Source organism: Ictidomys tridecemlineatus, chromosome 1 (genome assembly GCF_052094955.1).
Source record: "Ictidomys tridecemlineatus isolate mIctTri1 chromosome 1, mIctTri1.hap1, whole genome shotgun sequence".
NCBI classification, from domain to species: domain Eukaryota; kingdom Metazoa; phylum Chordata; class Mammalia; order Rodentia; family Sciuridae; genus Ictidomys; species Ictidomys tridecemlineatus.
The window spans coordinates 250905596-250932072 of NC_135477.1; the positions used below are offsets into that span (position 1 = coordinate 250905596).

A 26477-nucleotide genomic window follows, 5' to 3' on the forward strand; every position below is an offset into this window, starting at 1 on the left:
CTTCAGGGTCTGTCCTTGCCTGGCCTGCCTTTAGCAAGAATCCTAAGAATTGCTTTAGTGAGAATCCTCCCACCCTTGGTATCTGGTCACCCTAGGTATCTGATCAAAGTCCCAGCCATGGATTGCCCTCAGGAAGAATTCCTCTGTCCCCACGTGTCCTCTTAGTAATTTTCCATCCACAGACCCCTTCACCCTTCCAGTTGACAATAAATCCCCGTTTATTCAGTCAGTCCTCTTGCCATAGAGCTGACCCTTATTGCAACAGTCCTGCATAGAATCTTCCTTACCATTTTAACAAATGTCAGGAGACCTTTTCTCTTTCACAAAATAACTCAGAAGTTTCGTAAAAAGCACACATATTAAAATTTCTGGGCGATTTTATTGTAGAAAGATGCTCCGTAAGTTCTTTCACCCCATTCAAGAAACTAAAAAATACGACCGTAGCCAGGCCAATGTAAATTCTTTGGTTAGAAATGAAGCCCATACTTAGAAAACTCACTCTTTATCAACCCTTTCATATAGGCATTTTAATATACTTACAAAGCAAGGGTGAAAATTGGCTTAAAAATCATAAAAATTCTTATTTATAAAATGCTGAGTTTGCCTAGTGTCAATCTTGTAGGATGTTTTGATCTAGTGGGAAAATGGCACATTTCTATGAATTGTCCTTAATTTGCCCCATGGTGTTCAGCATGTATCACCCACTGATGTTGGCAGAGACTTTTAGATTAGGCTTAGTGAATGTTAATCCACTTGTAGGAAATCACCTGGAGCCAGGGAGCCTGCAGAATGGCTCACTCTAGAAACCCACCCTCTGAAGTGAAGGTGGTACAAACTACGTTGTAACCTCACTGAACCACTTTTACCGCAGAGAAACCCTCCTTGATTAAATGTTAGGAGCATTTATTTCATTGGAAAGTTCATGCCCTTGTTGATTTTCATGACCATGTGACAGCATTAAAGTCCCAGATAGAAATGGCTGCATAGACTTGTGTATCAGCCAGTTTCCTGCCCAAATGTCTCGATGCATAGTTATCTTCCAAGATATGCAAAAGAAAGAGGTGGAGAGGGCAGAATAATAATGTAGTGTTGGTATATATTCTTTTTCTGAAGATAATTATGGAAACTCCTCAGAGAGTTATTTTTCAAGTCTACATTAGTTCCTTCTGGGAGCAGGACGCAGTGCCCATTCCTGACAGAGGAGGGGTTTGCTCTCGCTGGCGGCCTGATCAGTAATGCCCTGATCAGAGCTGAGCCATTAGTGCCTCATGGTGAGGCCACTTTCAATCACTATGTTTAAACCTCCGAAAATTTCTGTGCAATTATTTTTAGAATAGTGTATTTCAAGATTCAAGGAAACTAGCTCTTTCCAAAAGCAGGACTTAAATGTAAGCTGTAGGTTATGGCATTCGTTCAAGGTATTCTCTACCAAGTGTTCATTGTGTGCAGATTTCAAAATGTTCCAGACCAGAATGATACTGTTTCACTCAGGCTTTTTATACCTTTGTAAAAAGAAAAAAAAATCAAGGGCAGAATTGCTACACTTCCATTAGGAAAGTGGCAACTTGAAACTGAGATCATGTGGAAGCCAGTGTACATGGATGCATGACTCTTTTATTTTCCTCCTTCTGCCCCTTTTAAAAAAAAATTTAAAAGGATAAAATGGTGCCATAAGGAAGAAGTGGGGAAGGCGCGGGACTTACTGTCTGCTCTGCCAGTTTTGCTAGAGAGTGATAAAGACTTAAATATGGAGATGGTCAAACTCTGGACTTCCATGTCGAATAAAGCAGGAAAGAAACATGAGCTGCAGGTTTTGTCAGGATGTGGAAGGAATCACAACTGTCGCTGCAGACTAAGAACAAGATGTTCCTGGCAGGGGGTTTCTTTAAATCTCGCTCCCTTTGCAGCAGCTCTTGCGTTTTAGGTCTTAACGCTCCTGTTACAACAGACTCTGGTGGAGTGGCACGTTGACACCTCTGTCCACGTGCAGCTTGTCTCTGCTGAGCGCCGATGATACCGGGTGCCTGGCGTGTCTGCGACATCGCCACCTCTGGAAAATGCTTTTCTTGAAACAATACCCTGGGGAAATAAGCAGCCTTTTGATTCTTCACACTTGTGAACCCAAACATATAACATGGTGGCAGGTGTCACACTTTGTAGAGCCAAGTCTGTCTTCTTGTCTGGCTCTGTGGAGGATAAATACAGGAGGAGGTTAGAGAGTAAGAAGAAAGCTGGTTCAACCGTCTCCAGGAAGCCGCGTCTAACTGGGGGAGATCAATTTAACATGACCAATGTATTCTTTTTTTTTTTTTTTGAGAGAGAGAATTTTAATATTTTTAGTTTTCGGCAGATACAACATCTTTGTATGTGGTGCTGAGGACCGAACCCGGGCCGCACGCATGCCAGGCGAACGCGCTACCGCTTGAGCCACATCCCCAGCCCCAACCAATGCATTCTTACAGCAGTTCAGGAATACCTACATTCCTTCTTAAATTCACTTCAGCTTTTTGTTCTTTTGGCCCTTTTTTTGCTCCTCTTCTTTCGATCCTTCCATTTCGCTGATTTCCACTCGTGTTTAACAGTTTCCATCACTTGAGCATCCCACGGAGAAACCCGCCGCCATCAGGAGCACCCTGCACGGTCAGACAGCCTCTGACACACCTAGCACTAGGCTGCCAGAGTGCACCGCAGAAAACCAAACAGAGTCAGTCAGCTTGGATTCATCCTTTCTGCCCTGCAGTGTCCAAGCCTAGACTCACGCACGATACATCCTTTCCATCTGCCTGCTTGGCAAAAACAACAGAAAAAGGAGAGCTCATGTCTACAGGAACTGAGGCATTTTATCCAGTGAAATATTTGAATTTAGAAAACAAATCTCACTACAGAATCATCAAAGCAGGTTTAATATTCATCTGTGTATTAAGTATCTGTAGAATCTAGTAAAAGCACACACTCCCAGCCTGTGGCCCTCTTCCCATCACATTCTGAGTGAGTATTTTTCTTTCCCCAGTGGGACAGTTTGTTTGCTGTCAACGTCACATTGGGTATGGGCCAAAGCAAGGCTTGCAGTGCTGACTGTCCTGCTGCTTGGTTGGTAGAATTTCTGACAAGCTTTTCTTGGAGACAGACCAGGCTGCGACAGACCCCGCTGCGGAATAGTCAGGTGTACTTGACATGAATGTTCCAAGAAACATGATGGAAACACTTGGGCCCCTTAAAGTATTGACAGCTCAAATAAAAACCTTTTGTGATAGAGTAGAGCCAGAGGCGCAGGTCAGCCCCGAGACTCTTTTAAGATGATCGTGATTCATCCTCACTTCTAAGTTTGACAGTTGCTGAGCTGATCCACTCTCCTCCTCTCATGCTGAGTTCTGTTCCTCTCCTGCCTCAAGTCCCCCTGGTGCTAAATCAAATTTGGGAGTGAAAGCAATTGTGGGGACAAAAAAAAAGAATCATCAACACAGCTCTTTGAGGTTTAGAAGGAACTCGGCTCAGACCCACTTAAGGCAGCTTCTGTCTCATTTCTTCAAACTTACAAGCCAAGCTCTCTCTTATTTTGGAAATGAGGAAACTGAGGCCCGGCAAGTGACTTGGCAGAGGAAACACTCAACCGTGGCAGATCCAGCAGTGAAATGTCCTCTCCTAAGACACGAGCCGCCTTCCTCCAGCCGTGTAAGTCAACAAAGTAAAGGAAAATGTTTTTCAGTTTGCAGAAAAGAAATTCAGCATAGCCTGCTTTTCCTGAGAGTGAGAAGTGGAGATAATTCATACATAAGTCAAGAACCTTTTCACCAGTTTATCTTCAGAGCTTTTCAAACTGATACCAGAAGTACCACAGCCAGAAACCAGGGTTGGGCAGCCCCTGTAAATGAAGAAAAACACAGGGGCTGGAGCTCAGAATTGACATTCCCAACAATGAATCTGTCTACCTTGGGCCTCGTGACTGGCTTTTTGGCCAGAGCCCCTAATCTTTGCCTTAAGAGTGACTGGACCCATCCAGGTAAGATTTGGGATCCTTTCTGATCAGGGTTTAGTGGTGAAGTCAGCTCTCCTGTCCACAGGTTCTGCATCTGCAGATTCAATCAACCTTCCAATAAAAAAAATATCCAGGGAAAAAAAATGCTATCTGTGTTGAACATGTACAGACTTCTTTATCTCACCATTATTTTCTAACCAGTATAGTGTTTAGCTTTACAGAGCACTTAATTGTATGGGTGTTATTAGTTATTTAGAGATGATTTAAAGTGTACAAGAGGATACACAGAGGTCACATGAAAATATGAAGCCATTTTACATAAGGAACGTGAGCTTATGGATTCAGAGCCCAAGCAGGGCCTTGCAGCCGATCCAAGGGATGGCTTGCATTTGGTCTGCCTTTGCTGGGGCCTCTGGGCTCTTGGGCACTTGTGGTTGTTGTGTTCTCTGCCTTGTGGCCTCTGTGTCTGTGGATTCACTTGTCATTCCTTTTTTGGTTGGTGTAGAAAAAGCCTGACTATGGTATTTATCTGATATAAAGATTACCCTTGGGTAGGAACTCATGAGTGTTTTGTCCTTCATAAAACTGACTCAGGCATGACAAGCAAAAAATTGGCATATTTGTCAGGAAATGTAGAAACCATGAGTTTGCCTGGAAATTTTTGCAGACCTTTATGTTTTTATAGTAATCAATGGGAGAAAGTACGGTTGAAACAGCTAAGATTGCAGATGACAAGCGTCACTCTCAATGGCCAGATTCAAGGCAGTGGCTGTGGGCACCTGCTCATTCACATGCATACATACAGCTGAACTTTGGCTCACTGATGGCCAGGTGGGATGAACTCCCCTTAAGACAGCATTACGTGTTTGGATGCTGTTCAGCCTGGGAGTCATACTGTCTCTCTGGAAGGCAGCAGCCCAGTCCTGCTCCAGCCCAGTAGGTGTCATTATGTAGAAGACGTTAAAGTGAAACAGTGCTCACATACTGTTCCAGAAAGTCATAGAGCTAGAATATTGCGCATCGTTTGTCCTTGTAGAATTATAGAAACTCCAGATGGCCAAGTGACACATTCAGAAGGATAGAAATGAGATGCTGGTGAATAAAAATAGGCTTCAAAGGTTAGGAATCTTTAGTGTAGAAATGCTAGAACTCTGTCAGACACTCCATTTCTGTCTGTAAGTATGAGCAGGGTAAAAAGGCCTTATTTGGTAAATATTGGCACTCTGAGGTGAGGAAAAACCTCCCCATAAAATTTGAAGGAAGTACACGTTTCTTTAGAGAGGGGAGGGAGGGAAAACCGGACTGGGCTACCATTAGTGAACTCAGTGGCTCCAGGAGGTGTGTAGGTGTGCAGGTAGATTCTTAGATGGGTGTGGATCCAAGGCATATCCTTGAATTAGAGTCTGGGAATGCTGTGAGAAGCATCTTGGTGTCCGAAACAAGACAATATGAAGCTGGAAATAAAATAGGATGTGACTTAAACCATCCACTTTGGGGTCCATTCATTGATATTTTTAGTCACCTGATATTTGCCAGACTTCTCTCTCTCTGTCTCTCTTATACACACATACACACACACACACACACACACGCACACGCACACACACACACACACGCACACACACACGCGCACGCACACACGCCTGTCCTCCTGTCATTTATGATCTAGTGAAGGAGACAAACAGAATTAACTTTTTAAAGCTGATATGGGAATGAAATAAATGTCAAAAAGTCTTGCAGAGTCTAACAGTTGTCTGTGAAGACATTGAGAAAGCATCGTTGGTTGTGGTGTGAGGGACTGTAAATGTAAGCGGGGCTGGGATGAAGCAGGAAATTGGAGGAGGAGAGTTGGCCTGAGGAAGGGATCTGAGTCCAGAGACAGGTAGTGGCTGGGGAGTAGGGAGAGCAGGGACAGAGACAGGGACAGAGTATAGAGCAAGCTGAGAGAACACGGCACAAATCACCCACGGGCGTGAGTTAGGTTTATGCTGTTGGCAGCAGGAGGTCTTGTGGATTTTGGAGATGGAAGTGGCAGGATCCTGTCCATGTTTGGGGAAGGTGATGCTGCAGTGGTTTGAAGCAGTTGGAGAGCTGAGAGGCTGTGGCCGAGACACAGAAGAGGGGCTACATCTTCCTGAAGTGCAGCCCTGCAGGGGTCCCAGGGAAGATCCAGCCATTGGTGGCCATCCTGGTGCACGTCAGTACATTTCTTGTCCTCTTCACGTTGGGGGTTTCACCTCAACAGAACAAAGCTGAGGACACTGTTACACTTACACTTTTGCTGTTGTTGAGGTCTCGCTCTGTTACCAGGGCTGCTGTCCATTAACTCCTGGGTTCCAGTGATCCTGTTGCTTCAGCCTCTGAGAAGCTGGGTCTGGCTGTTACATATTTTAATTTGTTTTTCTCCTTTCTTTATTTTACATCATCTGAATGCATATTTTGGCCAAAACAAAACAAAAAACTCTTTAATAACCACCTGAACTTAATATTTTCCTAAGAAATTCAGGTGACGATTTATGTTAGTAATCTGCGCAATGCTTTTGCTGAAATACCTAACTCTTTATCTATGGGATCTGTTTTATTTGTGGACCTAATTTTGAACCGTCCTGTATCATCCTAAACACTTTACATGTACTGAGAAGTGGATTATGCTAACAAGACCCTACTCAGCCCTGTAGAAATCTGACTGGGTGGTTACGCTGGATAAAACAAAAGCACAGTGCTCTGCCTGCTTTCCTACCAGAGCAGCACTCATTTCAGCTTTCCTTTGCTTGTTCATGTCCGATACGTGGACTGTCAGTTACTAGTCAGTGCTTTTTGCATATTTTACTTAAAGAAAAAACTATTTCCTCATATTAAGGGGAAAAAGTTAATTCGGGCCCATATTAAATAGTAAGGACCATTGACAGAGGTGTCAAGAGGATCCTAACCCCAAATACAAGAAGTAGAGATTGGTAGGTAGTGAGCAGAGGGAGGTGTCCGTGGATGGAAGATTTCAAAGAGCAGACATCAACCGTGGGATGATTCTTGCTAAACCAACCTAATGAAGGGCTGGTGCATCAAGAATAGGGGATGAGGAACTCACCAGATATCGAAGGTGTTCAGGTATTAAAGTTGGGGTGTTTTCACTAAATAGACCCCGCAGAATTCTCGCTACCACTGGACTGAGTAGGGGGAAGCCTGAGCCCAGGACAAGGCAAAGACAGGGCTCAGGGGAGTCTGACTAAAGTTCCATCATGGAGCGAGCCCTTGGAACCACAACCCCTGGGGCCGCTTGTTGTGTGTTTTCAGAGGCTCCTTATTGCCCAGGCACTATTTCCAGACCGGATGTGTCATTAGACTTTGTGTAATGACATTCCAGTGGCTTCTGTGAAGCATGTGTCAGGGTGTCAACATGGGCAGAGGAAGAGGTCTGAGAGCACGGTCCCCATCAGAAATACTTGCCCAAGTTTCATGACTCATTTTATTACATTTTGGCAAAATAATAATAATAATAATAATAATAATAAATCTTAGAGTTTTTATTTTAACCTAAGGAAACATTAACACTTAAAGAGAGATCTGTTTTCCCTTGATAATTTTTCCAACTTTCTAAGTCCTTTGTATTTTCTTTTAAAGGGAAAATACACAGAAGCAACTACCTTCAGGATCAAATGATGGAAAGTATCTAGGCAAAAAATTTTATAGAGGGAAATGGGGAAGAATGAACCATGAGAAATAGTACTGTGAAGTGAACGAGGACCATGTAGTGTTTTCTATAGTCAGAATTGGAAAAGTACTTCTGATGAGCCACAGTGGTACCAATTATTTGTCCTGCCATCTTGGAGAATTGGGAATAGAAGACGAAATAGAATTAAGATGGGTTATATGGAGCAAGGGCTCTTCAGGAAACAATGAAGGTGATACCCCAACTCTGGGGCCGGGCTGCTGTTTGGATGATTTGGTTGGGAAAAGATTAATCGTGTGCAGTCATTTGTTAGGAGAAAAGGTGATAAAGTTCCTCCTTGTGTTAAACACAGGGACACAAGGAAAGAAGTTTTGAAGTTTCACCTGAAATGGACGTGTGTTAAAATATTAGAAAACTAAAATTTTCACAGATTGCAGATCAAAGTCTCAGTTATTCTGTTTGCCGTTGTTTCTCTACACAAGGTTAATTCTTTGCTTGTACTGAAGGTCAGTATGTAACACAATCAGAATGCTCTTTAGCTGTTAGTTCCAACAGTACGCACCCACAAGGTAAATCAAAAGGAGCCACAGTATACAGGGACTTTTATGACCCCAAACCAGCAGTCCTGCCTCCCACCAACACCATCCTTGGAGGCTTCCTCTGGGCAGTGTGGTGGGTGAGTGTGGGTGCCTTTGTCCGAGAAGAGGCCTAGTCCTATCAGGACCACGGGGCTCCTGTCCTCCCCTCCCCATCTCTGTGCTGCGGTTAGGTCAGCCCTGACTTTTCTCCTGGGCGTGAGTGACTGAGCTTGTGTCTCCAGCAGAGTGGAGACCTCTGAAAGCCCAGTTCCTGTTTTGTTGACAGCGCAGTCAGGTGTTGGGACTGCAGCATACGCTCAGGGCAATGCGTTAATCCACTTAGGAGGCTGCGTTGGCTGCACCGGAGGAGGGATCATGATCTGTACTTGCACAACATGATTTATCTTTTACTTTTTATAGTCTATTTGCTTCTCACCCACCTTCTTCACCCCACAGTGCGCTCATGAAATCATAACTCTCTGTAAAATGGTGTTTTGTCACCATGTAAATGATAGCATTGAATCTGGAATTTTAGGAGTGCCCCGTCCCATCCTGTGGGCTGGGTGAATAAGAGGGAAAGCATGACCTTGACAGTGATTTGCAAGGTTTGATTTCTCCCGACGTCTCTTTTCCTTTTGCAGATTTTTATATTTAGAAATGAAAAGTCCATCCTGGAATAATAAGTCAGGGATCCAGACAAGTAATGGCTTCTGAGGGGACAGAAAGTAGACGTGAAACGTGTAGCTGTCTGTTTGGTTTCTCAGGGCTGCAAAAAAAAAAAAAAAATTCCCAAAACCGGAAATTACTAGGATAAATAGCCAGGCACTAAATTCATGGTTAATGTAAGTCATGTCCCTTGGGTACTTTAAATTCCACATCAATGAAAGTTAATTCTGAACTTATCATGGCAACCATGGGCAAGCGTGCTCATTGTTATTCCACTTGACGTTTTAAAAAGTTCATAACCCCTAAGCTTTCATAATTGTTATTCTCCTTTCTCACAAAATTCAGACTTGCAACTTCATTCAGAATCCATGTCTGTGGCTTGAATTCAGTCGGCATCCAAAAACTAACTTCCTGTTTAGGTTCCTTTGTGAGCAAAATCTTGGTTTCAGATCTTCATTCTGTTTGGGGTTCAGAAGGCCAGTGCCCACTCCAGGGTCACACTGAGACCAGACTGACTCAGAGGAGGGATCCCTCCTATTGAGTCCCATTCAAGTGGTTCCTGGACTTAGCCTAGAAGATCTGGGGAACCCAGGAAGAGGAGAATCCTATGTTTGCAGGTCCCCTTTACCTCCGCATCTCAAACCTACAGAAAGGCATCTTTTCATTTCATGAACACTTTATATTAAGGAGGAATAGAGATTGGTGGAGGGGAAAATACTAGAGCTTTCTGTTATGAGGTATGCATTTACACTTCTGCCCCTTCCCCCCTGAATGTGCCACTGTGTGGGCATACAGGCTTTCTGTAGGGAGATACCATTCTCGTCTTCTAGAGCTTTATCATCTACACAGGGGTCCTTCTGCAGGTGCACGTAAACACAGCCTACAAAAATGGAACCTACTTCATTAGGTTTACCTTTCCCTCAGCTGTTCAGATTATTGATTGGTACCCAAGGGAACAATGCTCGGGTGATAGTATAATCCTTAAACCTTCATAAATTCATTGTGTTGATGTAACCACATGATGGGGAGCATCGTGGCAGACCACACAGACAGCCATGTAGGTGTAACTGAGAAGCCATAGCTTGCTGATAGTCGGTTTAGTGCCTGGGATGAAAGAGACACAAGAAACATTTTCTCATTTATAATGAAAGTTAAAAACAAGAATTGGTTGATGGTTTATAATGTTAGGATTGGACCTAGGACCTCACCCATGCTGGTCAAGCACCCTACCACAGAGTGCTGTGGATCCCTGTCTTTCAGACTTTTATTTTGAGACCAGGTCTGGCTAAGTTGCCCAGGCTGGCCTCAAACTTGTGATCCTCCTGCCTCCGTTTCTTGAGTCACTGGGATTACAGGTGTGTACTACTGTGCCTAACTTCTTTTTGTTTGAATTGAAACTACATTTCCCAAATTCATGACAACCATTGTTATTCAGAATGTGGAAAATTCACCTTATATCTAAAATCACAAGGAAGAAAGACCAGTAGAGAGAGGGAATCAAGACAGCAGGAGGAGGGGAGGCCAGGGGAAGTCCTAGGAATGAAGTCTACCCAAGTGTGTTATGTCCATGGACAAATGTGCCACCATCTAGAGGGGTGACCCCATGTATTTAATTACATAATGTTTATAATAACATATAGTTCAATGATTAATAATAATAGAAGGGGGATCTTTATAGTAGGAAAAAAGTGGATCCGGGGAGGGAAAAGGAAGATGCTGGGGTGAGACTGATCACATTATGTTGTGTGAATGTATGGATATGCCATAATGAATCCTACTATCATGTATGGTTATAAATGCACCAATTTTTTAAAAAGCTTAAAACATCATATGGATTTCTTGAGGGAGAAAATTCTCCAGTACAAAGATACTGCAGGACATGTTTCTTCCTCTTGTTACTTTATTAGGAATCAGTTCAGGGAGTTACTCTCTTATCCAGAATTTCCTTTTTCTACTTACAAAAGGTCACAAGAGGACAGTTAAAACTAACGATGCCCTGGGAGGGATCACATCTAATAGAAGAGCTGCCGTGACCCATTCCCATTAGAGGGACCGCCAAGGGGAACACACACAGGAACTCACCCTGCACCGTTCTTAGTGGTTCAGAGTCTTTCCTGCCCTCCTAGCAGAGGGAGGCAACCTCTTTCCACAGCCACAGTCAGGCCTCCCCAACCTCCTAAGAAGAGGGTTTGTAGCATGACAATGAGAAGGAGGCAAACATTCCTCAGAGACCACCCTACGGGGGTCCTGTTGAACCCCCAGGTAACTATTGAGTAATTATTATTAAATTTGGGGTGAATATTCCATTTAAGCACTCAAGTATCTAGTTTTAATCCTGAATAAACAGTAGGCTTATGTGGACTGACTCCCCTCACCCACCCAAATATGTTTTTTTTAAAAAATTATTATTCTTTTTAAGTTATGATACAATACCAGGATACACCTTGACAAAATCACAAAAGCATGGAACCCAACCCACTCCGGTTCAGTCCCCAGCACTTCCCCCTGCCCCCCGCTCTCCCTCCCTCCACTCCACCAACCTCTCTTCAATCCAGTTACAGTCCACTTTTTTTTAAATTGTAGTGTCCTGTGGATCCACCCGATGCCGGGATCCACCATGCCACATCCACGCACATGGGGAAGTGTGTTCAGAGTACTTTGTGGGAAGGGGGAGGAGATTTTACAGTAGAGATGATCCCCTTTAACTGACCAGTGTTTTACTTTTATTCGATTATTGTTGAATTAGGCTGGTTGTATCCTAAGAGTTTTCAAACCAAGAACGTTGAAATAGCAGAAGAGTGGAAGAATCCTATTTCATGATTACAAAGCTGCTTTGAAGTTGAATGTAACTATGTAGCTACTTGTATTAACTATGTATCTACTTTGTACAGTGTACTTATATTAACTATGTATCATATTAACTATGTATCTATTATATATTTAAACTATGTATCTACTTTATATAATTTAAATTTTATATATTTACATAAATTGTGAACAAGTCAGAAATTACCTCTTAATGTTACATGTATCTTCTCAAAACACCCAACTAAGTGATAATGTGAGTACTTAGAAACACAAACTTTGGGATCTAGAAGAGTCAGAACAGCTGGTTGAGCCACCCCTGGTGAGACAGGGAGTTTGGCTGTACTTAAGCAAGCAGTAGCCCATGCCATCCAGTGGCAGTGTTATTTTAACTTCCGAGGCAAGGGACGGTGAATATTTTCCAGTTGTTTGGAACCATCTACAGAGTTATTATATATCCAGCTTTGATAACGTGCCAATTAGTCAGTCTATCTGATTGTGGGGAAAATGTATACATTGAGTCCATAGAAAACACCAGGGTCATTAAGGAACGTCAGGCCAATTCCATGGAAGCTAGATGCCTGAGTATCAATACCCAGAGCAAAAAAGACTGAAAAGTCAATCCTTGGTCATCTCCAGCAGCCTCAGGCTCGCCTACACATACTAAGAATCACATGGAGAACCTCAAAGGACATCAGAGTCACTTGAGGTGGACCCAGTCACTTCCCCAATATCCCAAAGCCAGTTGTACCAGAGAAAGAACTAGATCCTGGGCCTGCTGATTTGCCACCCAGCATCCGTCCCCTGGTTAAACCATCAGTGAGCACTGATAGTGAGTCTATTCCCCTACTCAAAATAATATAAAGTTATCCATTTCCTCTGCTGTGTACACACCTAGCAAAGGTATATTTTGCTTAGAAAAGTCCCCAGTCATTTTATAAAATTGTTCAGTCTTCAAACCCAATGAGGCTCCAACCACATTTCTAGTCCATGCCTGACAATCACTTTACTTTTGCTGAAGAAACAAAACAGTCAGAGTGGGCACACACACACTCCGGCCTCCTCCTTCCCTGCTTCCTGCCTGCCCCTCAGTCAGAGACTAAAAACATCTCTTCATTCTGCCATTTGACAAATAGAGGACACAGCTCTGCATGCCTGGAACTTGGAGCCACCTGGGGCTGCGACAAGCAAACCATGAGAGAATGGCTTGAGAATGGTCGAGGGGGGGCATGTAGAGGAGTGTCTATTACAGGCAGGATTCAGACTGGCTTTCTTGATCCTAGCTGTGCTTTGCAATCTGGGGTGTAGAGTCTGACCTCTGTTTCTTTGGCATATGGAATCAGGGAAATAATAGGATCTGCTTCATATGTTTTGTTTTTTCTTTTTTCTTTGGACAGTGCTGGGTATTGAACCCAGTACCTGCAGCACTTTGCCACTTGAACTTGTACATGAACTTGTAGATGCAGCACTTGACCACTGAGCTCTATCCCTACCTTAAGATTTCTGTAGGACCAAGTGATGACGCTCGCCACACATTCCCTGCTGATGACGAGTGGTGGTCATTGCTGTTGCCTCTGCCGCTGCTGTCATCTTTAAAGAGTGTGGAGTCAGAGGGGTCTGGAGAGGTGTCAGAGGAGGAGCTCCGGAAGCAGCACTTGGCTGGAGAGGGAACAGATGTGAACATCACCATGGTCATAGGAGAACCAGAAACCTTGATTTCCCTAAGATCAAGAGAGCACAGAGAAGAAGAGGTATAAAATATGATAATTAGGCTAAAGAGAAAATATAATACACTGGGACGCTGACACTAAAGACCTGAAAGAGCTTCAAGTCCTTGACTTTCAGCCCCTGCCTTCTGCAGCTCCATCCTAGATGGGGCTTTTACACTGTTGGCCACCTGACACAATAACAAATCTTACCTTGCCACTCAGTATACACATCACACAGCTAAACAGTATGTGAGTGCTGGAAGGGACCCGTCAAGTGGATTCCATGTAGACTGAGAAGAGTGATGAAGGTTGAGACCTGGGCTTTGGAGGGCTGCTGTAGACACCCTGTTTCCTGGCCTTCTGGTTGGATCTACTGACCCTACCCTGCCTAGATTCACAGTGTTGGAGCTGAGGCCAGGGCAGCATCCCAATGTCCCAGGGATGATTATGTGATGTGATCTCAAAAATAGGGTTCTAAAGGCAAAAACATGGGAAACTAATAATTCCATTGGCCCTTTGGAGATTTAAAGCACACATTGGCCAATTAAAGTCTTTGAGAAATTCTGTAGCTTAAGAAAAACAGCTTTCTACAGTAACTTCAACTCTAAAGCCTTTTTTGTACATAGCACCTGTTTGCATCTGGACAATAGTTTTCCTTAGAAAGTAGTGAAGATCGAGAGTGTGTGTGTGTGTTGTGTGTGTGGTGCTGAGGATTGAACCCAGGGCCTTGTGTATGTGAGGCCAGCACTCTACCAACTGAGCTACATTCCCAGCCGGGAAAGTGCTGTCAGAAGCACAGTGTTATCAAGTCAGCTTCCAGATCCAGGGAGTTTCAGAATGGGAACTGGTAACACCTCTCCAGACCTCTGACTCTTAGGGTAGGGAGGGGACAGAGCAGTAGAATTGATGTCCTAGAGGTCTTAGAGAACTTTAAGAACATAAAGTTAAAGAAGGCATCTAATAAGGTCCTAGAAAAAGATAAAAATCAAATAAGGTCCTAAAAAAAGATAAGAGAGAAATGGAGCAACCTGGTAGATAAATATTTAGTCCAGTGATTCAGTTAAATATTATGTGTATGTGTGTGCGTGTGTGTTTTATATAATGTGTATTTATTTGTACATATATACACTTACATATCTATCTGAATATATATACATAAGGAGGCATAGATATAAATTTCTTTATAAAATACCAAATCAAAACATTGGATTTTTTTTTTCAGCTGAGGTCGACTCTAACAATCTAGAAGGAAAAATGTGTCCCAAATGATTTTAATTATAAAATGCTCTATGGAACAGGACACTAGTAAGGTATCAGGGTATAATGAATAATTACTCAACCCTTCATTCTCTGAGTTCAGATCAAAATATTTGCTTTTCTACATTTTCAACTGTAATCTGCTTTTGCAGTGTCTTTTGTATATTCCCCATTTTGAAAATGGAGAGTGTTTGCTGAAGGAATTCAGCATTTTCACAGGCATAGTGGCACACACCTGTAATCCCGCAATTTGGGAGGTTGAGACAGGAGGATTGCAAGTTCAAAGTGAGCCTCATCAACTTAGCAAGGCCCTAAACAATTTAGGGAGACCCTGTCTCAAAAAATAAATAAATAAATAAAAGGGGTGGGGATGTAGCTCAGTGATTAAGTGCCCCTGGGTTCAATCCCTGGTACAAAATATATATATATTTTTTTTCAGCATTTCTTTCTTGGTTTTAAATTTTTCTATTAATCAATTTCATGATTTTGATATTATTTTCACTTAAAATGAGTTTAAGGACCACAAAGTATTGTAACAGGGGTTTCTTTAAGTCAGGATAAAAGCTGTATTTATTTTTTCAAATGCAAAAAATACTGCCTAATCAATCAGTGGGCAGCAGTGTTTCACAGTCATGGTTGAATTTCACTACCTTTGTTGAAGGAGCATTTTTCCTACTCTTGTTGCTAGCTACATTTTCATACTTGACAGTAATGACTCCAAGTTGGTGACCAAACTTTATATTGTCATTAGCATGCCACAAAGAAAATGGAAAATATTTTTGTGCACAAACATGAAGGACTCAGTTCCAAAAAAAAGAAAAAGAAAAAGGGCAGCTGTTTGCCCTGGTGTGTGGTGAGAGAGATGCAGTGGGTGGACACACAATGGACCAGGCCTGGGTCAGGCATTTTTTGTCTGAGACACACACTGTTTCTTTGCACCACCTTCTAGTTTCATTATCTCAGAAAATGCACAGGACAGCAAAGGGAACACAGGAGTCTGCCTTTCACAGCACAGAAGGAATTCCATTTCTGTTGCCTCACCTTATACAGAAGCAATTGCGATATATATATATATACACACACACACATACATATATTTCTTTGAAGTCCTTGGACAATGTAATGCTAAATGCAGCCTTAACATAATTCCCAGAAAAGAAAACGGGTTGCTTCCAAGCCTTGGATGGAAATTAGAAGGCCGTATCTGTTAAAAAAGCAAGCTCATTATTGTAGCAGGCTCTCTCATGTGCTTATTATGCTTAACAGCTCCATGGGCAAGATAATTAACTGTACCTTAAGAAGCGATCTGCCTATGGGAGCCAACTTTTAACCACGCATATTTCCAAATTGCAGCAGTTAATAAATCTGGGGACATTTATCTTTAGACTGTGATCTAACAGTAAACAAAGGAATTCTTATGGTAGGAGATCTGTTAGGTAATTAGTGTGAGAAAGAAGAAAGGAGAGGGAGAGAAGCGGCATTTCATCAGGCACCCCAGAGCCCCCACATTCGTGTTCCTGGTCAGGGCTGCTCTCTACCCCCCTTCCCTGATCTGTGTGTCCCAGTGTGCCACACCTTGGATCCATCACCAGCGCTGGGCACACAAGAAACTGCCACATTCAGCTCCAGCTTGAGTAACTCAAGTCTCCACTGTGGCTAAAATGGTGTCCTTGGAAAATATGTTCTGCTGCCCTAGGATGGGTTGGTATTCTCCAGATACTCCCCTACAGAGATTTCCTGCCCAAATCATGAGGATTCCTGGGAGTTTGCAAACCAGTTATCCACAGCCTAAGAGAAGGGAGCCCTGCAGTCAGTGGCATTGACTCCCCCGCCCAGCAGCCTGGGAGAGTTGGTTCTCACCAGTGTAAACAGATCCTAATGATATTTCTGTTTATCCCAACACAAGTCTGCTATCAGATAAGTGTTAGCTTAGCAAACACATTTGCTTTGCAGGCCGGAATGGATCATTGGTTAGCATTACTTCTTCCACTTAGAGAAAAATATTTTTCACCCTGTGGGCGGTGGCTCCATTCATTGTTCAACAGTCAGCAATACAAAAATGCAATGATAGCAGATGTCGAGGGAGAGGCCTCACTGCCCCAGGAAGAAGCCAAGGGACAGGAGATTGCTCCTGCCAGGGCCTTGCTTGCTGCCTCCCAAGGCCACTGGCTGGCCAGCCCCCTAGTCATCGCTTGCAAACTTCTCTCATCAGACCTTATGTGGGACTGAGTTTTCCCAGGGCAGAGGAGCTGAGTCAGTGGAGGTGGAACAGCCACTGAGACTTGTAGCAACTATCCCTGAAAATCTGGTGCTGGCTGCTTGACCTTTGCCTCCTCGTCCCCCCAGACATCTTTCTTACCTCTTACCCTGTTGTACCTCTGCAGAACTCTTGCGCTCCATGTCCAGAGGTCTCAGTGGCCTCTGATCCCCTACCACCCACCTTGCCGCCAGTTCTGCACAGGCCCTACACCCTGGAAATTTGGGAAATTCCCATGAGCTACTGGGCAAAGTCACCAGAGACAGAGGGTTTTTCAGGATCATGGGATTGGCCCTGCTTGGGGTCTAGGATACACGGAATCGTGTGAACTATCGTGCACGTAGGCAGAGTTGATGTGGGTTGAACGAGTGACAGAGGTGGGTCCCTGTTGGGTCTTCACCATCTCATAGCATCCCTCCAAGCTTCTTTCAAGCCTAGAGTCCCCGGATTTACGTCAAGGTCAAGGCAGACTGAATCTGAGACATCCTGACTCCGCCAACCTGTTCTTCACCCTTCAAACTTGGATAAGAACATCCACCTCTCCTTTATTTTAGGCTTTGTGGTAACTAAGTATTGCTTTGCCTTTATCTTGCAAGAATGGGTGGTCGGCCCAGGGAGTGTTTCCAGCTTGCAGTCTCCGGCACCCAGTCTCAGGTGGTGATGCCCTGCGCTGCCTCTGCCAGCCGTCCTGAAATGTCTTCCCTTTAGTCGGTGTCCATCGACCACCTCGGTACAGGAGGAAGGAGCCTGTGACAGTCCTCCCTCCGGGAGATGAGCACAGGGAAGGAGGATGCTGGTGGCTCTCGCCCACTCCCACGCAGGTGATGGAAATGGGGTTGCCCTCAGTGGAATGGGCTGGCCAAGAAATAAAAGCTAAGAAAAATAAAACTGCAAAAGAACCACAGGACACAGAAAGTATTTTCAAAAGCAGGGGTGGGACAAGCAAGCCAATCATATGGTCGGAGCTTCTATACTTGCAAAATGGAGCCTGCACTTGACTTGCTTTATTTACATGGGGGTGGGGGGGACGACATCAAAGGCAGGGGAGAGGTTTTAAGGGCAGAGTCTTGCTTCGTGTGTCTTGCTGTCAGGTTGATTGACATCTTGGCAGGTCACACCCATCTCAGGTGCTGTGTGGGATCTCAGGCAGAGCTTGAGGGGGAAGGTCACCTGCATTAGGTGAACAGTCCCTGTGGGGGTGCCACGGGGGGTTCCCAATGCCACACTTATCCCCTCGTTAGGCTACTATGTGCAACATAGTCCACACACAGCCCATGGGCGACTCGTGACAGGTGGCAGATTCATATCTCACATAAAAATATACATTGTCACATTTCCCTTTCCCAGTATCCCCATGGGTCCCGGTGGAGCATCTCTCGCCTGCGTGCCACGACAGGAGTTGGCTTCTGATTCTGTTGACTTACCTCTCTAGTCCCTTGTACACGTCCCACCGGGTCGGTCTTCAGACACTGTACACTCAGGTCCGTGGTTTCCTGTTGCCCATCACATAAACCTGAACTCCCAGCCTGGTGCACCGGTCTCTTGTCTAGATACCAGTCTGCCCTTCGCCCCTCTGTGAGACCAGAGCAGGCTGAGCCTGGTCATTCCCACCACCCCCTCAAAGCCCTCAGCCTCCTCTGCAGATCAGGACCCTTCCCTGTCCTCCCCAAGCACTCGGTTTGCTCTTAGCACCTCAATGTCCTTTGTATGTTGCGTTCAGAGTTGTGACCTCTCTGGAAGCACAGACTCCCTTTTAGAGGATCCTGAGCCATGCTCCTTGCTTTGGACAGCACCAAACACACGATAGATTCTAAACAACCTCTTGTTCCTTTAGTGATTGCAATGAGGGCCAATTTCACTGTGGCACCCGTGTGGCAGAGATTTGTTGGCATGTAAGGGAAGAGTTGGGTGGGTGCCACGCAGAGGCCCTGGGGGAGACTTGACTTGGGGAGGTATGGTCGGAAGCTGCTTTTGCAAATGTAAAACCAGTGCCTCGTTGCACACCTCCTGCACATCTCCTTCTAAAGCTGTCAGATTCATGAGGCAAAACATTGAGTGATGAGAAGTTTGCTTGATTTTGCTTAACTTCTGTCTGGGTGGCTGCATTTATTCAAAACTGATGTTTACTCATTTTGTAAAGTAAGGGAACCATGTTTTAAAAAAGAATATGAAAAGCCTTAGGAAAGCTGGAGGACCCTGGCTATGCTGCAGAGGGGTTGGGTAGAGAAGGCACTTTTAAACTGACTTCGTCCAAGCTGTAATTTTGTATTGTTAGGGAAATAGCCAAGCAGTTTCTGCCATTCCTCTTCTTGCTATCCCTCTCCTTCCCACTGAGCAGAATCATTACATCTCAAGCAGTCTGGGTCAGCATGGTCACTGCTGGTCACTCAGTTGAGCCTTCCATCCCAAAGTTAGGGGTCTTGCCATCCCACTTCAGACCACACTGAGGGGTCATGCAAGTGTGACCAGAGTGATGGGGAAGTCATGTTTGGTCTGAACCGATCCATAGGCTGTGGCTATTCTAAACAGTCAGTAACTTCCAGAAGACTCTCAAAAATGCCAGAGACCTTCATGCCTTGTGTCCAGTCTTCTCTGAGCCAGAATTGCACCTCGAGGTCTGCTGGGAGCCTGCACATGCCAGAGTTTCTGATTTAGGACTCACGTCTCCAAACCATGGCTTTACCACTGTCCTTGTTCAGGGAGGCTGAGAGTGTTGAAGATTTGCCTCCGCTGCTACATCATATTAATTAATTAACCCTAAACCCTGCTCCAAGGGTGACAGATTTGGGGAAGCATTCCGATTTTACTGAGGATACTGAATCTCAGAGAGGTTGTCATATGCCTAAGATAGCACAGCGGGTATATGCAGAAACTCAGATACAAACCTTGGAATTTACTGGCTTTTCACCTCCTTGTTTGGATTTAGACACCAGAACCCCATAAGCCCCATCTCCTCATCTTTCACAACAACTAAGACCCCACACTTGCTGGGTTTTCAGATCAAATAAGATGTGATAACTCAAGAGAATAATGTCCAGCACAGACCCCTGTACTCACATCAGAGGGTACTTGAAAACAATTCTTTTAATCTTTTCAGGGATGAATGGGAAAATAATTTTATAGTTCTGGTTAGCAGTTTTTGTGTTTAAATGTATTTGACAAAAAGAGAAAAAGAAAAGAAGCAGTAAATAAGTGATTTGGCCTCATTCCAGATATATTTTTAAGGTTCTACCCTGCTTCAAAATCTACAAGCCAATGTCAACAAATTCTTAGTTTGTCTAATCTTTTTGTGGCCTGCATAGAAGGTGACTTGAGTGTTTTTCAAAGTTAGGACTTCCTGTTTTTCCTCATCAGTGTTTTTCTCTTTGAATTCTTCAATTTTTGCATCAGCCAAAAACATGTAACACAGTCACCTAGGACTAATCTGGGGTTCCACGTGTGCTTGAGAGGATTAAAAGCCAGGTGATAAAATAGCTTGTCATTTTATTTGTTTACTTTCCTCTTCACCAGAAGTAAATAACTATAGGGAAACATTTTTGTTATAAAAAAAATCAGGGGAGAATCTTAATGTGTTTTAACATGTGAGAAAGCACCATATTCTATATTGTGGAATTGAAAGGCACCCAAAAGCTTCCTTTGAAGCACATATATCATCAGAGTTATTAATTTTACACAATGAGAAGATCTGTGTCCTACTCAAGGTCCAGAATTATTGTTGTTGTTAATCCTTAAAGTGCAGTTTTAAAAATCTGCATTTGGTCATCTTGAAGTTTAACAAATGACCCTGGGAGATTTTTCTGAGTAAAATAAGAAGGAATGTTTGCTCTGATGTATTTCTTGGTGTTCAGGAGCAGTTGCCAAGCCAAAATACTGAACACTTCAGAAAATTTCCGAAGAGACACAGCTTGGAAAGGGGGCTTAGCTTTTTCATCCCTGCCAATCTGGAAGCACATCATGGGTTTGGAGGAACTGCATTGGACCCAGATGAGATTCAGGACTACTAAATTTGCTTTCAAAAAGTGCTTTTAAGCCAAAGAAAGCCTCAGAGTGAGATTTGGTTAAACAGTTTTAACAGTAATGTCGGAATGATGCTCAAAATCCTCAAGAAAGGTTGTCGTATATAATACCAAGTGGGTTGAGTTGTAGTTATACCTAAAGAGCCCCAGGTAACCTTGGGACCTGGGAAACATGCTTTCCCCCTCTTTACGTGGTTACTTACAGCACATTCCTTAAATCTGTCCTTTACTGGAGATTGAGCCCAGAGGCACCTTACCTACATCCCCAGTCCTTTATATTTTGAGACGGGGTCTTTTTAAGTTGCTTCAGGCCTTGCTAAGTTGTTGAGGCTGGCTTTGAGCTTGTATCCTCCTGCCTCAGCTTCCTGTGTTGCTCAGATTACAGGCCTCCCCTACTGCACCCAGCTCATAAACCTTAGTTCTGAAGTCCCTTTCCCACTTATGTTGGTCAGTTAGAACTATCATCCCATCTTGTGGGTCGTCTACTTACCTCCTACATCTGGGTATGTGTTCAGTGATAGCCCCATGAGTGTTTCTCCCTATCTTTCCCGACTTCTCCCCCCCTCCCCGCCCCCATCTTCTGCATCCTGTGCTCTGTGAATCTGTTCTCCCTCTTCTCATACCAACACACCCTGATCCTTATGATAATTATCAGCCAGTCACTGTTACATGCCAATCCCCAATTCTAAGGTTTGTGAGCACATTGTGTCTGCCTGAGACTGTGCTCTCTGCTGTCCCTGTACACGAGGTAGTGGCCACAGAAAGTCAACATGGGCATTGATCAGGCGTGAGGGTGGGGTCAGGCAGACACACACACTGGCTGAGTGTATTTGAATAAAGGAATTCTGTGCATAATTAAATGACGACATTAGTACCTGCACGGAGAGCGGTCATGGTGCTCAGATTAGTTAGAGGAGGCCTCCTGGGAGAGCAGTGGCATGACCCTGCTCTGGGAGGTTCTGCAGAAGGTGAGAGGAAGACCTTCAGCTGGCATTTCAACCGGGTGAAGATGACAGCAAGGAGATTCAAAGACTGGGCTTCAAAAACGAGAGGTTTAACAAGGCAGGACCGATAGTCCTGTTAAGTTCCTAGGACTCCACGAAGCCTTGGCGGACGTGCAGACTGGGTTAAATGACTCTGTGCTCCAAAGCGTGTGTCGCGATGGTTTTGCCTATTTGTAAACAAATCTTGACTTAAGTGCGGCATCAAGAAATGTGGAAACAGGCCATGAAGAGTTTAAACAAAGTGGCTGTAGGAAGCGGAGTTAAGCATAGAGAAGATCCTTGCATTTTCTCAGGCCTGAGGTGTAGGCTTTGGACCCTCACTGCTGACCTCTGGCCAGTGCCTAGCTCCTAGCACTGAAAATCATGGCCTTTGTTCAAGGAGATGAGCAGGGAGGCCTCTGCTTAGAGCTATCCTCCCTGGTGATCACTAAAGCCTGCCTGAAGCAATACGCCAACATTTTCTATGAGAAGTAGTTATTTGGCTTTGCACCCTAGAAACTTAGGTATTTTATTTGTTTTTATGTGCCTCAAAAAAGGTGCTTTTATTTTCGTCATTGTAAACAATAAAAGTAACATCTTCCCTCTGTAATAAGTAAAATAGTGCAGATGTGTGTAAAGTTAATGATTTCCCCCTTCCTGCCCCTCTTACTCCCAGCTAAGTTAGCCGGTATTAGCAGCTTGGTGTGGATGTCTCCCTCTCCCTCTGCTTAGATCACACAAATGTATTTCCACATTCTGGAGGCTTTTCATTTTCCTCACAGAATGCCTTACGTTGCCTGAGGGTGACTTCTTCAGCTGGTCCCTGTGTGGTGGGCGTCCTGCTGGCTCAGTACATTTAGCCCCACTTCATGCTTCTTGTGTAACACTCCACTGTGTGGATCCGCCATGATCACTTACCTTTCCCACCTTGATGGACAGTTGAGGGTTGTCAGCCGTCTGACATTACAGAGTGCTTTAATGATGTCGTGGTATGCATGTCATCGTGTCCCAGGGCTTTTGTTTAGATAGATTTCTGAAGGGATTACCGGATCAGGGAGTCGCTACACTTTAATACCTCTTGACATGTTCTTTTTCCTCAAAAGTCACAGCAGTTTACACACCTGCCAATAATACAAATTTGCTGTCACACCTAATCTGGGCTAGCACCAGGTTCTATCGGTTGTTTAATTTTTCACGGGGGCTGGCAGTCTCCTCTGCTGTTGAGGTGGGGCATGTCCCACGAGCTGCCCTCTCCACCACTCACCATCCTGTAAGACCAGCCCCCTCTGCCCCCACTGGACTGCATGTCTTTCTTGGCTTTTCTCTTGTATGAAGTTAAAAATCATTTGGCCTAGGTCCCGAAGAAAGTCTACATTGTTGGAATTCTGACTGAAACTCCATTAGATTTACAGGTGAATTCAGAACGATCCCTTGACATATTCAGGACATTGTCTGCTCCTCAGGAAATACAGTTGGGTGCTTCTCCATTTATTGGGATCTTGTTTTGTGTATTCCAACAAAATGTTATTATTATTATTTTTTTTTTACCATTTAAAAATACTGGTTGAATTATTCCAGAGAAATTTAGGGTTTTGTCTCTCTTGTAATGGGAAAGAGGCTGCTTATTTAGTCTGATGTTGTTCTAATCAGTTTATTGGTCTAATGAAACGTAGAATGTGTGTCCATCTGAGATGGAGAAAGGCTTCTAGTTTTTTTTTTTTTTTTTTTGCTTGACACTGATCGCTTTTAAATAGTAAACTTACAGTAAGGAGTTTTACTGGAGGATCAAGAATGCTCTTCTCCCAACACACATTTATATTAATGTTTTCCTAAATGATGCTTTAAAATAGTCTCAATTTCAGGGCTATGGATATAGTTCCGTTGGTAGAGTGCTTGCCTCTCATGCACAAATCCCTGGGTTCAATCCCCAGCACCACCAAAAAAAAAAAAAGATAGTTTCCATTTCAACTGGGAAGATCTAGAGCTCATACATTAGTGTGCTTCACTTCGGACTCTCTGAAAAGAAACCTCACAGCACTCACAAAGGCATCAGTAACTCCTTTGGCAGTGGGTAGTTTCTTGGGAATTTCACGTTCTTGGAAGCTTCAGATATTGAAAAGATGGACAGAAACTAAGGAAAAATAGAACCCAGCTTGCGTGGAAGATTCAGCACTGGGTTGGGGCCACTGCAGGAGCTCTGGGGATGGCCACACGCCTTCTCTAGTCAGGCAGTGCTGGGCCTCTGGCCTGCATCTTGGGGGCAACTTCATCATCATGCACCATATGGAGGCAGTAGAGGCTTGGCTGGGGCTGTACCGACTTTGGCAGGGTCTTTTCCAGGTACCTACTTGCTCCTTTAAGTGAGAATTAGAAGGCAGAGAAGAGGAACATAAAGTTGAGTTCTTTTTCTCTTCTTTGGAGACCAACCTGGAAGCTTCAGTCCAATGAGCTTTATGGAGCTGCTGGTCCTGTTAATTCTTCTTTGCTAAGATGTAGGGTAGGGACAAGACCTGGCTTCTGTCACTAGATCCTGTGCCTTTTTGTCCTGCACTGTCGTCCCCCCCCCCCATCTCCCCTTGGCGTTGGAGGGGGCGGGACTCCAGACTGACAGGCTCATTGGTCCTGACTTGGGCAAGGCCTGGAGTCTCTGAGCCTTACTTTCCTTGTCTACAGCTTGGGAATTTTCAGTTCCTGCCCTGTTGTTGTATTTTTAGACGAGACCAGTGAGAGCGTGCGTGAAATCATGTTTAGTCTTGTAGCACTGCTACGGTAGAAGTTGTCATTCTTCCTGTGGTCCCGGAGTGCTCCTGGGAGGGGTCACTGCTCTCCACCAGCAGATTTACCCTCTGATGTAGCAGCATCCTTCCAGGTGGGCTGAGCGACAAGGTTGGAAGGCGTTTCCTTTATCCCCTCACCCATGTAAGTGCAAGGGCTAAAGCAAGAGGGCTTTGTACCATTTTAGGCAACTGAGTTTCAAAGATACAAGTTCTCAGTTGTAGGGTTTGCATTGACAGCATGACGCTCCGCAGGTCCGTTTGCTACCTCACACACTATGTGTATGGACTAGTAACTGGTAATCATGTGTTCATTTGCCTGTCTCTAGATATGTGCAAAGGACTTAATTAATCTACATTGTTATTGAGCTTATTACGTTATCATATCAGGGTTTTTCTCCATGAAAAATGTGAAGCATAAACCATGGCTATTGCTTTAAAGACAACATACATTTAGGCTAGGCAACTCTCAAATCTCAGCTGCAGCTAATGAGGCTGTTGGATGCTTTGCTGCTCAGTCTGTGCATGACAGTGTCCTTCATCCTTTCCTGTAATGTGCTTAATTCAGCAAGATAATTTTACTTTGCCTTGAATTCCATAAATCAGTCATTTAAACCAATAACAGCAGAGGAGGTGGGGAGGCAGAAACACAGGGGTGTGAGGGGATGACAGGCCCACTGCAGAGAGAACTGCAGCAGCTTCCACACAGTTAAATGCTATCTGAAGCTCACTGGGACTCCATCCAGCATGGGCCTCTCTGTGTATGCAGGTGCGTGTGCATAGAAGAGACGGGACCCTTACGTTGCAATGTTCTATTCCTAACAGACGAGGCTTAGTGGGGCTCATCATGGGATGGAGGGACAAGCTTGTTCAATAACCGCTTGCAGCTTTCTCTTACTCATCTCCTGAAAACAATCATGTCAAAAGCCCCAGATCCTCGGAATTCATTCACAAAACTTGGTGTGTGCCAGTGTATTAAATTCCAACAGTGAGTTTAAATGGACCCCCGTGCAGAAGTAAATGAATCCTGTAGCTGAGAAGCAAATAAAAACATTAAACATTAAAGATGGGCCTGGTGGCACATCCCTGTAAAACCAGCAACTTGGGAGGCTGAGGCAAGAGGATCTTAAGTTCAAGGCCAGCCTCAGCAACAGAGTAAGACCCTTAGCAACTTAGTGAACCATCTCAAAATAAAAAAAATTAAGAGGTCAGGATATGAAGCTTCAGTGATAAAGCACCCCTGGACTTTTAAATCCCCAGTACCAAAACAAACAAACAAACAAACAAAAAACACTGAACAAGTTAAAGCCATTAGGATGATAGGATGATGCATTAACCCTTGTAGCAAGGAGCCCATAGCATTATGGTCCACATCTCTCCCAGGCCTCTGTAGAGAGCTCTTAGCATTCCCCCCACACTGCTGACGGCTGGCCAGGGCTGAGCTCGGCTGGTCACCCTGCACAGGGCTGCATTCACGGGTTCCGAGTTCTTTTGAGCTGCACAGTACTTACCGATTGCAGAACATCACTGACCTAGTTTCTTTTGTTCTTTTTCCTGTGACTCAGATACATGATGTCTTCAGCCACACTTGGCTCATCCTTCACAGTTACACTGTCATATTGTCACATAGTACTGTTTTTAAAAAATAATCTTTACTTTAGGATCTTTGGGATTATTTTTTTTAATAAAAACTGTCTTTCTCCAAAAGTTCTCTGCAATGTGATAGCTAGACATCTCTGTTTAAAGTATGGGTGTGAGGCAGAGTTCGGTAGTACCTGCAGTATTAATC

At 44.1% G+C, this 26477-nt stretch overlaps 1 protein-coding gene across 1 annotated transcript in view; it reads left to right on the forward strand.

Annotated features, from left to right (window-relative positions):
• Ankh (ANKH inorganic pyrophosphate transport regulator) overlaps positions 1-26477 on the forward strand; it is a 133093-nt gene that overhangs the window by 40215 nt on the left and 66401 nt on the right. The gene's annotated exons all lie outside the window — the stretch shown is intronic.